The sequence below is a fragment of the Ursus americanus genome, chromosome 3 (assembly GCF_024610735.1).
Source record: "Ursus americanus isolate L20-20 chromosome 3, mUrsAme1.1.p, whole genome shotgun sequence".
NCBI classification, from domain to species: Eukaryota; Metazoa; Chordata; class Mammalia; order Carnivora; family Ursidae; genus Ursus; species Ursus americanus.
The window spans coordinates 25829115-25841625 of NC_142129.1; the positions used below are offsets into that span (position 1 = coordinate 25829115).

At 36.1% G+C, this 12511-nt stretch overlaps 2 long non-coding RNA genes across 3 annotated transcripts in view; one reads left to right on the top strand and one right to left on the bottom strand.

The window, feature by feature from the left end:
• Window positions 1-12511, top strand: part of LOC148110350 (uncharacterized) — a 190512-nt gene that overhangs the window by 167464 nt on the left and 10537 nt on the right. The window lies entirely within an intron of this gene.
• The window catches only part of LOC123788998 (uncharacterized), a 286821-nt gene that overhangs the window by 24786 nt on the left and 249524 nt on the right, over window positions 1-12511 (bottom strand). For both annotated transcript variants that reach the window (XR_015723874.1, XR_006778631.2), the window contains exon 10: window positions 871-986. This is a non-coding gene — a long non-coding RNA (uncharacterized LOC123788998). The remainder of the gene's footprint in view (window positions 1-870; window positions 987-12511) is intronic.

The window sequence follows — 12511 nt, forward strand, 5'->3', positions numbered from 1 at the left end:
TTTCACCTACTGAGCCACTCAGGTGCCCCTGTATCTGTTGTTTTAAGCTATGTGGTAATTTGTAACGGTAGCAATAGAAAATGAATAACAATTTTGGTACCAAAATAGAGGTGCCGCTAGTATACCTAAAAGTGTAAACATGACTTTGGAATAGGACAATAGGCAGAGGCTGGAAGAATTTTGAGGAGTATAATAGGACAGACTTAGAGTTCCTTGATCAAAATGGTAGCAGAAATGTCTATTTACTAGTTCTGCTTGTGAGGACTCAAAAGAAAGTGAAAACATAGCAAAGAAAATATGTATCACGTTAGACAATACTTAAATCTCCATGATAAGACCCGGTAAAAATACAAATGTTAGGAGGCGCTGCTGAGAAAAGCTCACATGGTGATGGGAAGTTATTGTTGGAAACTGACGGAAAGGAGATCCTTGTTAGTGTTATGTAGTAGCAGAAAGCTTAGCCAAGTTGTGTTCTGTAGTTCTATGGAAAGCAAAACTTGTAAATGATACACTTGTATGCTTAAAGAGATTGCCAAACAAAGTGTTGAAGGTACTGCTTGGTTCTTCTTGCTGACTATCGTAAAATTTGGAAGGAAAGAGATCAGTTGAGGAAGAGAAACCAGGACTTGATGTGCAAAATTCTCCTTACCTATTCAGCGGGGAAAAGGTGTAAAAATTAGGAGATTGTCAGGGTATCTGCTCTGTAGAGAAAGCCAAGTGTGCAACTAGACAACCTTTTGCTAGTATCTTGAAAGAATCAAAAGGTTGTAGTACTCAGCTACAAAGAGATCTCTTCAGTGTGATTATGTGGGTGACTCGTGGGTGCTCCCAGCCATCCCAAGCAGGAACCAGGAATAGAGATGGGATTACCTAGGAAGGGTCTGTGGAGAAGCTTGTTATCGGAAGGAGTAAGGATCCACGACAGGCACAAGATACCCACGAAGTTCTTCAGAATTTTAAGCCATCAGAAACACTGCTAGTTTTGCCTGAAAGAGACAAAGAATGTAATGAAAAGAAGGCAGTCGGGCTCCCCAAATTCCAAGGACAGGAAACAGACTGGTGCAATGACTCAGCCCTGTGCTGCCCTTCCTGGAGCGTGAGCCTGACGATGAGGGCAGAGCCACTAACTGCAGGGGATCATTCCCAGGCCCGGAAACCCAGGGAAGTTTGCTTGGTGGGAATTTTTTCCCCCATTCCATTATCTCCCTTTCTGAAGGTGAATGTCTATAACTGGTGTCCTAGACTCGTACCATTGCATTCTGGGAGCACGTAACTTGTTTTCTAGTTTCACAAATCTATAGACGGAGAGGAATTTTTCCCGTGGATGAATTAAACCCAGTGTCTCAACCACACCTGAGTTACATGATTTAGATGATGAGATTTGGGACTTCGAGCTGACTAGATTTAGAAGAGACTTTCGGGGCTTTGAGTTGATTCTGTGATAGGCTGAGACTTTTGAAGATGTTGGAATAGGTGAATGCACTCTGCATGTGAGATGAGCATTGATCTCTGGAGGCCGGGGAGCAAACTGTGATAGGCAGAATAATAAGTCCCCCAAAGAGATCTGCATCCTAATTCCCAGAACCTAGGACTGTTAGCTTAGATAACAAAAGCAACTTTGCAGATGTCATTTCGTTAAAGACCTTGTGATAGAAATATTATCCTTCATTATCCAGATGGACCCAAGGTAATCACAGAGCTCCTTACATACCTGAAAAGGGAAGTGGGAGAGGCATAGTCAGAGAAGGAGATGTGAGGATAGAAGTAGAGGTCAGAGGCATGTGAACTGAGAATGTATCCAATAGCTATTGTTGGTTTGAAGACAGAAGGGGACCGTAAGCTGTGGAATTTGGGAAGCATCTATGAGCTGGAAAAGGCAACATCTAGATTCTCACATAGAGCCTCCAGAAGGAACACAGTCTTGCTAGTAAGCTTTTAGTGCAGTAAGATCCATTTTGGGCTTTGAACTGCCAGAACTATGAGATAATAAAATGTGTATTCTTTTAAACCACCAAGTTTGTGGTAATTTGTTCTAACAGCATTAGGAAATGAATACAGTGGGAAACTACACCTTTGCTCTTTTTTTTTTTTTTTAAGATTTTATTTACTTATTTGACAGGCAGCGAGAGAGGGATCACAAGTGGGGGGAGTGGGAGAGGCAGGCTTCCCACTGAGCGGGGAGCCTGATGTGGGGCTCCATCCCAGAACACTGGGATCATGACCTGAGCCGAAGGCAGACACTTAATGACTGAGCCACCCAGGCGCTCCACCTTTGGTCTTTTTTTGCCTGAGCCATTTTGTTCAATTGAATGGATCGAGTGGTAATTACTTTAATCCATTAAATTTTTAAACTACCAATATTGTGCTTATAACATTAATTGGATCTGTGCAGTAAGGCTGAGTTTCAAACAGCCTTTAATGCTCAAATTGTTCTATTTTTTTAATTTTGAAATAATCCATTTTCAATATTTTCCTATTGAAAGAGTCAACATTCAATAACATTCTCAATGTTGCTTTAATGTGTTTTAAAATATTTTTGCTACTTTTATTTACTTTGTAGCTGAGAAGTGGGTGCCCGTTCCAACCCTACAAGATCTTACTTTTGTGGGTTCTCTCTATTCCCTGATGTTACTACTGCAAACGGGTCAATTATTTTCTCCTCTCTTTCTTGTACTACATGGTCGGATGTAGTCGACAGCAACCAACACAGGCTCCTAACACTGTGTGCTAACCTCTTCGGGAGGGCTACCGGCTTATTAGGAGTTGACCTGGGCTCCAAAGATCTCAGAGACAGTTTTACAACTATCACGTAGATAGATTCCAGGTTTTCCAATATCCAAAATCCTTTTTTTTTTTTTTAAAGATTTTATTTATTTATTTGACAGAGATAGAGACAGCCAGCGAGAGAGGGAACACAAGTAGGGGGAGTGGGAGAGGAAGAAGCAGGCTCATAGCAGAGGAGCCTGATGTGGGGCTCAATCCCATAACACCGGGATCACGCCCTGAGCTGAAGGCAGACGCTTAACTGCTGTGCCACCCAGGTGCCCCAACATCCTTTATTTTCTATCTGCTTGTCAGACTTTAAAAAATACTACATATTTAAGTATTTTCCCCTTATGGCAGCATTCATTTTTGCATCAGTCAGGATACCAGGTTAAAATACAGAACAAACTACTTCAGACTACTTAATGACTTAAAACAATGAAGGTTAATTTTTCATTCTCATACATGTCCTCTGTAGACGAGCTGGAAACGCTGCTCTTAGTCATTCTCATTCTGGGACCAAGGCTGGCAAAGAAGCCTTTTCCTACAATATTGCTGGTCACTGGCAGAGAAGATAAAGTATAGTGGATCACATGTTGGCCCAGCCCAGAAATGCTTTAGTCCATAAATGACACAAGTCACAGCTCACATGTCATTGTCCAGAGCAGTGCCCATGGCCGTTCTCAACTGGAAGGGGGCAGGGAAGGAGAACCAGGCATAATGGATTGAACAGCAATTATGGCTACCATGTACGTTATTTGAGCCAAAGTTGTGATACAGGTATGTTGACTTTTCTAGTTGAAAATGGAAAAGGAGACTTTCTAAGAGAAACTTCGGGTATAATTTATAACTGCACACAACCAATATCATAGGCATTTCAATGTGTGATGTTCTAAAAATAACGTGCACAGCAACCGTTTCCTTGTACTGAAGAATACAAAATTCCATCCACACAAATTCCTTTTACGTTACAGCTAGTCCCATATCCCAAGAATTTTAGAGGAAGTCATTAAAACATCATTTTCATGCATTATAATATATATAATGACATTGTTTACCACACAATATTAATGCCTTGAAAAATGAGAATGTAAACTACAGTTTTACCTCATTTGATTATATCTGTATGAAAAGATTCTTGCCTATAAGGACATCATTCTCCTATAAGAATTAGTTGCATAATAACAGCTTTGTATGTGAAAGCAAAGGCAGTAACATTCCTTTTCAAGAAAGGGAAAAGAAAACATAGGGTACATTTGGGACATGGGTATTTTGTAAAGCTTCTGTTTTAGGGTCAATACTGTAGTGTCCCAAGGTCTTGTCTGAGCCACTGTGGCATGACCTTTATATCAAGGGATAGAGATGAAGCGTTCCATTTTAGGTAGTCTCTCTCTCTCTTTCTCTCTCTATATATATTTATGTCACATATATATTTATATACATATATGTGTTACATATGTTACATATGTTATATAATTTAATAATTTATAATATATATAATAAAATATATTTTATAATCTTATATAATTTTATAATATGTTATATGTTACATATATATATTTTATAATCCACACGGAGCCTGATGTAGGGCTCAGTCTCACAACCCAGAAGATCATGACTTCAGCCAAAATCAAGAGTCGTTTGCTTAACCAACGGAGCCACCCAGGCGCCCCTAGATAGTCTCGATATTGATGTACTATTGGAAATACATGAAGAAGTTTTACAGCATAAGCCTATCAGTGGCATTATTTTCAGATTTCACTGGAGGTTTAACTACTGGACTACATAATATACCTAACACTGGCAACCAGAAAATGGTAAGGAAGGTGATTGAATCACGGAAATGATGAAGAGTCAGTATTCATTAATTTATACTCTAAATTGTCAATTTTATAGCATCTTTCCAACTGTTTTGTAGGATATCTTGTAATAAGGAGAACTTACTATTTTGTAAACAATAAGCTGTCCGAATCGGAAAGGAAACAAGTTCTGTGAGCAGTAACAAACCAGAGATCACCACAGAGCACAAGACTTATTAAAAATCCATGATTCTATAAAGCTTGTCGAGACAGAAAGGGTAATAAATGAACTAATGACAAGAACCTGCAGTGAGCTATTACTCCTGTAACGATGCCTTAGTGACCCTCTAATAAATGCTTAATTTCTTTCTTGGCAGGATAACCCCTTTGGAAGGCCTAAGGTGGTATGGTCAAAGCAATATGAACAAAAATTGCTTTTTAATAGCTACATAATGAAGCTTGCATGACTTTAAAATATGGAAATAAACTTTACTATTTCACATTGGTATTTTCCTATTCTGAATTCCAAAACTACAATAACCATACTACTTCAATATCCTTGTCATCTGTGTTTAAAAAAAAAAAAATTCTTTTAACTCTTTACACTTACATGTGTGAATAACTTTAAGATATACTATTTAATAGGGCTAATATGTCTAAGCATGAGAGTAAATGTTACTAAATTAATAATTTATAAACACTTTATTTTTAGATGCCTAAATTAATTATCTTCTATATTTATCATGTTTGACCATTCTTTTTCTGATTAGGATATATCTTCAAAGAATCTGGATGCTTATGGAAATATAACTCTTTTTTAACACTTCATTAAGGAAAACTATAAAAAGTGCTATATACTCTTGTATGTTTTTGACTCTTTGTCCTCTGATTTTGCTTTCATTTGTTGCTACTTTTGGAAAATTCAAACATCCAAGGGAGTATGAATTAGGTCCTGATGTTTATGTTAGAAGGGGTCAGTGTTCAACATGATTATTTTTTTTAAAGCCAGTCTTAACACTTCTCCCATGGTCCACGAATAGGAGCACAAGTGAAGCTACTTTTGTCAGAGAATCTCAGTGAATAGGCTTCATATCCACTCCTGATCCTTTCTGATCAATGTCGCTGAAGGTCATTGTAAATCTTTCAGAGCCGTACCTAAGTCAGCTTTTGATTTTTATCTTGTGCTTCCACTTTGATTTCATTCTACCACTTTTGAAAGTCTTCTTTGGTCCAAAAGCCCACAATCGCCTGTCTGCCACTAGTTTCTCTTTATTTCAAGTTCTATGGATACTGGTCTATCCACCTTCCACTAACTCAGGCTTCTGGACTCAGCTCAACCCAGAGGTGCTGTTATTCTTCAGAATGGTGTGCAAGCAAGGAGGTAACAAATGTCAGGCTGATTTAGCCAGTACCCGCTATAATTGAAATGATGAGACAAAAAAGAATAGATTGTAAACATGATAACTTCAGAATCCCATACAGGAAACAGGGTGACCAAGATGGGAACTCAATAACCTAGACAATCATTTCCAGAGCACCAGAATCTAATATGGAAGCCAGCAAGGTTGGGTTAAACTTGGGAAAACTCAGTTATTGCTATGTCAGAGGAAGATCATAGATGAAGTAAAAGAAAAGGCAAAGGAGAAATAATTATAAAATTATAATTAATTTGAAAATGGAAGGGTGAAGCGTCATAAAATTCTTGACTAGGAATTATAAATTTTACTTTAAACTGAATCAACAGCACAACACATTCTCAAAGGAACCATAACAAAGACCAAATTGGAATTCATCTTTGGTTGAAAGCCCAATATAGTCTTAGACCCATAACCATTCAAATATATTTAATTAGTGTATTAAAAATCTTACTGTTATTTTCATTTAATTAATAGGATTCTTAGTTAAATAAGAAAATTTTGTAGTGAAAAAATAAAGTACAATACTGGAACGTTCCTTAATATCCTCCAGAAGACATTTGACATTGATAACAATCCAAATTAATCCCTTCCTTATAGGGGTGAGTCATATTTGGAACAGTGTCATTTTTCTGAAAGTATAGCTCAATCATTTATAGTCAGTCATTGATCTGCCAATATACATATTATTACTTATGATATATTTATATATCTTATAGGTATTTCCCTTGGCCAAAGGAACTTAGCTAAGTGAAGGACAGAAAAACAATTCTACTTTGCCTGAGAGTTTTTTCAATGGCACAAGAAACACTAAAAGGTTGAGGACAAGCAATAAGAGAAAACACAAGAATTTGTCTTCTTTCTGTGAATTAACTCTGCATCCACCTTTAAAAAAAAAAGGCCAATGAAGAGCACAGTGTAGATTATAGAGTAGAGAGATTTCCAACTCAATGATATTTATTTTCTGCCTTCAACTACCATGGTACAAATAGTGATTTGTGAGAAAGAAATAGTGTCAGTTGGAACTTTGGGCTATCACTACTTTTGAGGCATTATATTTTGTGGCAATTTCTTTGCAACGACACATTTCAAAGCTTATGCTAAACAGGTATATACTGTAATCTCTTTGGAGTAAAAGGAGAGTGCGGTTATGTGTAATTAAAAAAAATGCTTTCTTTTCAAATAATTTCAGATTTACCAAGACAGTAAAGAGAGTTTCAGTAAATCCTTCCCCTACCTATCCTTAATGTTAACATTTTATGTAACTATGGTTCATACATTTTGAAATTAACCCCATATACACAAGTAACTATATATTAAAAAGAAGCTTATAAACGTTGGCATACTTGGTGTAAATTCAGCAGCCTGCCTGGAGGCTTTAAAAATGAGTCTTCTAGACTACTGAACGAATTATATGACTGAGATTTCATTAACAAGAGAAAGCATTTTAGGACCCTTTAAGGCTTTGAGTAGTGTATAAAAAGTTATTTAGAAACTAGGAACCACTTCCGCATCTCATTTACCTAAGTGATGAGAGATAAATGAGCTAAGCATTGAAAGCACAGCCTTGAGGTATTTTTTTTGCACATGAACCGCAGTCTAACTCTCCTAAAAGACAAGAGAATCATTAGCTTTCTGCTACCACAGTGCCAGCAGCAGTCACTAACCTTTCCTACCATAAGTAGTTTCAGAAATAGTAATAGAACAATTATAAATCACGCTTCTCATCACTGATTTAGTACATTTTTGTAAATCTAAACCAGGAACCCTGTAAACGGTAATACTTTATTATGTGTAAACAAAATATTGTTATTTATTAAAAATGTCATTAAATCTCACTGTGGTTGCATGAAAATAATTCACACTGCCTCATGGGAGGTCTTTTTTATGAAGCAAGCTGAGAGATAAATATTCTGTAGATTGCTTCAAAAACAGATGAAAATTTCATTTGCTGAGAAGGATGACTATCACCACCATTTGGGCGATGTTAAAATCAGACTTGAGGCTGCTGCCAAGACTGGAATCGCCCTTGCTGATACAAAAGCTGTTGATAAAAGGTCTACCTTTAAAATGATATGGAATTAATATTAAATTATAAATATGAGAATCCATTCCAATACTGTCAGTCCTGGAAAGCATTTTTATTAAGGGTATTGAGTAAATAACCAGGAGTGAGACTGCTGGGTTTATGGAAAGTCTATGTTTAACTTTGTAACAAACTACCAAACTGTCTTCCAAATGGCTGTACTATTTTTCATTTTTGCCATTGATAGATGAGAGTTCTTGTTGCTTCACGTCCTCAACCAGCAATTAGTATTGTCAGTTAAAAAAAAATAGGTGTTCTAATAGTTGTACAGTAGTATCTCTTTTTATTTAATTGGCAACACCTTGTTGGCATGTGAGGTCAAGCATCTTTTCATATGCCGATTTGCTATCTGTGTATCTTCTTTGGTAAGCTGTCTCTAGAGCTTTTGCCCATTTGTTATTTACTTTTTTTAGAAACTAAAAGTGTGACCGTAAGACTGCAAACTCATGATAAAACTTGAATGAATGAGGAATTGCCTCTTACGGATGAGCAAAGACAGTGGTTTCTTGAGAGGGAATCTACTTCTAGTGAAACTGCAGGGAAGATCATTGAGATGATAACGAAGACTTTAGAATATTACATTAAACTTCGTTGACAAAGCAGTAGCAGGATTTGAGAGGATGGACTCCAATTTTGAAAAAGGTTCCACTGTGGGTGGAATGCTATCAAACAGCATCTTATGCTACAGAGGAATTGTTTGTAAAGATGAGTCCATCAATGCAGCAAACTTCACTGTTGTCTTATTTTAAGAAATTGCCATGGCCACCCCAACCTTGAGCAATCACCACCCTAATCAATCAGCAGCTGTCAACAATGAGGCAAGACCCTCCACCAGCAAAAAGATGATGACACACTGAAAGCTCAGATGATGGTTAGCATTTTTTTCTTAGCAGTAAATTTTTTTTTAATGAGGGTATGTAGGTTGTATGTTTTAGACATAATGCTATCACATAGTCCATAGGCTACAGTATAAACTTAACTTTTATATGTACTGGCAAACCAGAAAATTCATTTGACTCATTTTTTGCAATATTTGCTTTACTGTGGTGGTATGGAACTGAACCCACAATATTTCTAAGGTATGACTGTGGTTTATCAGACACCTTTTACTCAGCTATCCCTAAACTAAATCACTCCTGTAGTCGCTGCTACAGACATTTCTGTATTAAAACCACTATTAGAAAAGTGTCAGAGATAACTAAGAGGAATTTGAAAATTTACTGGCAAGTAGCTTAATGTCTTATACTACTCAACATAGGGTATAATAAACTTTCCAACATAATTTAGTTAAAACTCAGGATAATTATATTGATTTACAGGTAATACATAAATACATTTACAGGTAAATGCTTATAGCATTATGATTTTTGTTTCCAAATACGCACTCTATTTTAGCAGCGTCTTTATTGTTGTTTGGACATTATTCATTTTTATTGAAGTACAATTAACATACTGTGCTATATCAGTGTCAGGCGTACAATGTAATGATTCATCAACTCTATACATTACTCAGAGCTCATCAAAATAAGTGTACTCTTAATCCCCTTTATCTATTTCAGCTATCCTGTCACCCACCATCCCTCATTATTCTCTACAGTTAAGAGTCTCTTTTGTTTCTTAAATTTCACATATGTATAAAATCATATGGTATTTGTCTTTTCTGACTTATTTAATTTAGCATTATATCCTCTAGGTCTACCTATGTTGTTGCAAATGTCCAAATCTCCCCCCTTTTTGTGGCTGAGTAATATCCCATTGTGTGTATATGTATCCACACCACACCTTCTTTATCCATTCATCTATAGATGGACACTTGGGCTGCTTCCATAATTTGGCTACTCTAAATAATGCTGCAATAAATATAGGGGTGCATATATCTTTTTGAATTCATGTGTTTTTTTTTATTTTTTGGAAAAATACCCAGTAGTAGAATTATTGGATCATATGGAAATTCTATTTTTAGTTTTTGCAGAACCTCCATACTGTTTTCCACAGTGGCTGCACCAGTTTGCATTCCCACCAACAGTGCAGGAGGGTTTCTTTTTCCCCACATCCCCTCCAACACCTGTTATTTCTTGTGTTTTTGATTTTAGCCATTCTAACAGTGTCAGGTAGTATCCCATTGTGGTTTTGATTTGCATTTCCCTGATAAGTGATGTTGAGCATTTTTCATGTGTCTATTCACCAGCTGTATGTCCTTTTTGGAGAAATGCCTGTTCATGTCTTCTGCCCATTTTTAATTGGATTACTTGTTTTCCAGGTGTTGATTTTTATAAATTTGGATGAAATGTTCTGAATATATCTGTTAGATCCGTCTGGTCTAATGTGTCATTCAAAGCCACTGTTTCTTTGTTAATTTTCTGTCTGGATGATTTATTTGGCGCATTTAAAAATTTGGGGTTTTTTTATTTTTGAATTTTAAAATATACTTAAAAATATATTTATATATAAAATTTTATCAGATACATGTATTGGATCAATACATCAATAGGTATTGGATGTTAAATGCCTTTTCTACATCAACTGATATGGTCATATGATTTTTCTTCTTTAGCCTGTTAATGTGATGGATTATATCTTTGAATGATGAACTAACCTTGCATACCTGGTGTAATTCTTTTAATAATGAGAATTTATCTGTTAATATTTCATTAAGGATTTTTCCATCTATATTCATAAGAGATATTGCTCAGTAATTTTTGTTTCTGGTGATGTCTTTAGCTGGTTGGATACTATGGTAATTAATAGTGGTCTTATCAAATGTTAGGAAATACTTCCTCTGCTGTAATTTTCTGCAAGAGATTGTGAAAATATAGTATTATTTCTTAAATATTAATAGAATTCTGCAGTGAAACTATCTGGGCCTGGTATTGTCCTTTTGGGAAGGTGATTTATTATTGATCCAATTGTCTTTAATACTGATAGAAATATTTAGGTTATCTACTTCTCCCTGTGTCAGTTTTGGTAGATTGTATCTTTTGAGGAATTAGTCCATTTCACTAAGGTAGCAGATTTGTGGGCATAGAATTGTTGGCAGTATTCTTTCATTATCCTTTTAATGTCTATGGGATCTATAGTGATGGATCCTCTTTTGTTCCTAATACTTGCAGTTTGTATCTTCTCTATTTGTGTCTTGGTTAGTCTGGCTACAGGTTTATTAATTGTATTTATCTATTCAAAGAACCAGTTTTTGCTTTTAATGTATTTACCTATTTTTGTGGCATGCCTTGTAACATTTTATTGAAAGTCAGATGTCTTGTAAAAGGTACTAGGCATATTTTATGGCTTCAGCACTTCTGCTCCAGATAAGCAGATCATAACTGTGATTCTCTATATAGACATATGTCTACAGATTTTGGGATGGTAGTTTACCCTACAACCTCAATTCTCTGATGGGTCCAAGAAAAGTTATTGTTTAGTTTGTCAAGTTTTTTTTTTATTGTAGGGACAGGAGTGATGACATCCAAGTTTTTGTCATGTTGAAACAGAAACAGGAAATGCCATTTTTTTTAATGAAAGATAAAAACTCTCAGGGCACCTTGATGGCTCAGTAGGTTAAGTGTCTGTCTTTGGCTCAGGTCATGATCCCAGGGCCCTGGGATAGAGCTCCACTTCAGGTTCCCTGCTCAGCAGGGGTCTGCTGCTGCTTCTCCCTCTCCCTCTGTCCCGTCTCCCTGCTTGTGCTCTCTCTCTCAAATAAATAAATAAAGTCTTAAAAAAGAAAGGTAAAAACTCTCAGGAAATTTGTTCTTTAATATCTTAGGTAAATCCGTGATTATTTCTAAGATGGAACTATTCTTTACTAAGAAATCCATTAACAATATATATAAATAGTGTCCAAATCCTTCCTTTGTTGAAACATTTCTGTATAGATAAGGGAGACTCGGGGCGCCTGGGTGGCTCAGCAGTTGAGCGTCTGCCTTTGGCTCAGGGCGTGATCCCGGCGTTCTGGGATCGAGTCCCACATCAGGCTCCTCCGTTATGAGCCTGCTTCTTCCTCTCCCACTCCCCCTGCTTGTGTTCCCTCTCTCGCTGGCTGTCTCTATCTCTGTCAAATAAATAAATAAATCTTTAAAAAAAAAAAAAAAGATAAGGGAGACTGATAATTGAAAAGGTCTGACTGTATAAGTGACTGGTCCACAGTAGGAAATTAATCATTTAATTATTATTAATATTATTTTGCATTATTAACAAAAAGGTAAGTAGTACCAAAATAAATACCCGTGAAAGAAAAAAAAATTGGTAAGTGGAAATTATTAAAATTTAAAATTTATGTTTTGCAAATGATACTATGAAAATGGGAAAGAAGACACAGACTAGGAGAAAATATTTGTAAAACACTCATCTAATAAAGGACTTGTATCCAAAAATATTATAAAAAACTTCTGATATTCAACAATAAGGAAACAACCTAATTAAAAAGTAGACTAAAGATCTGCCAGACATCT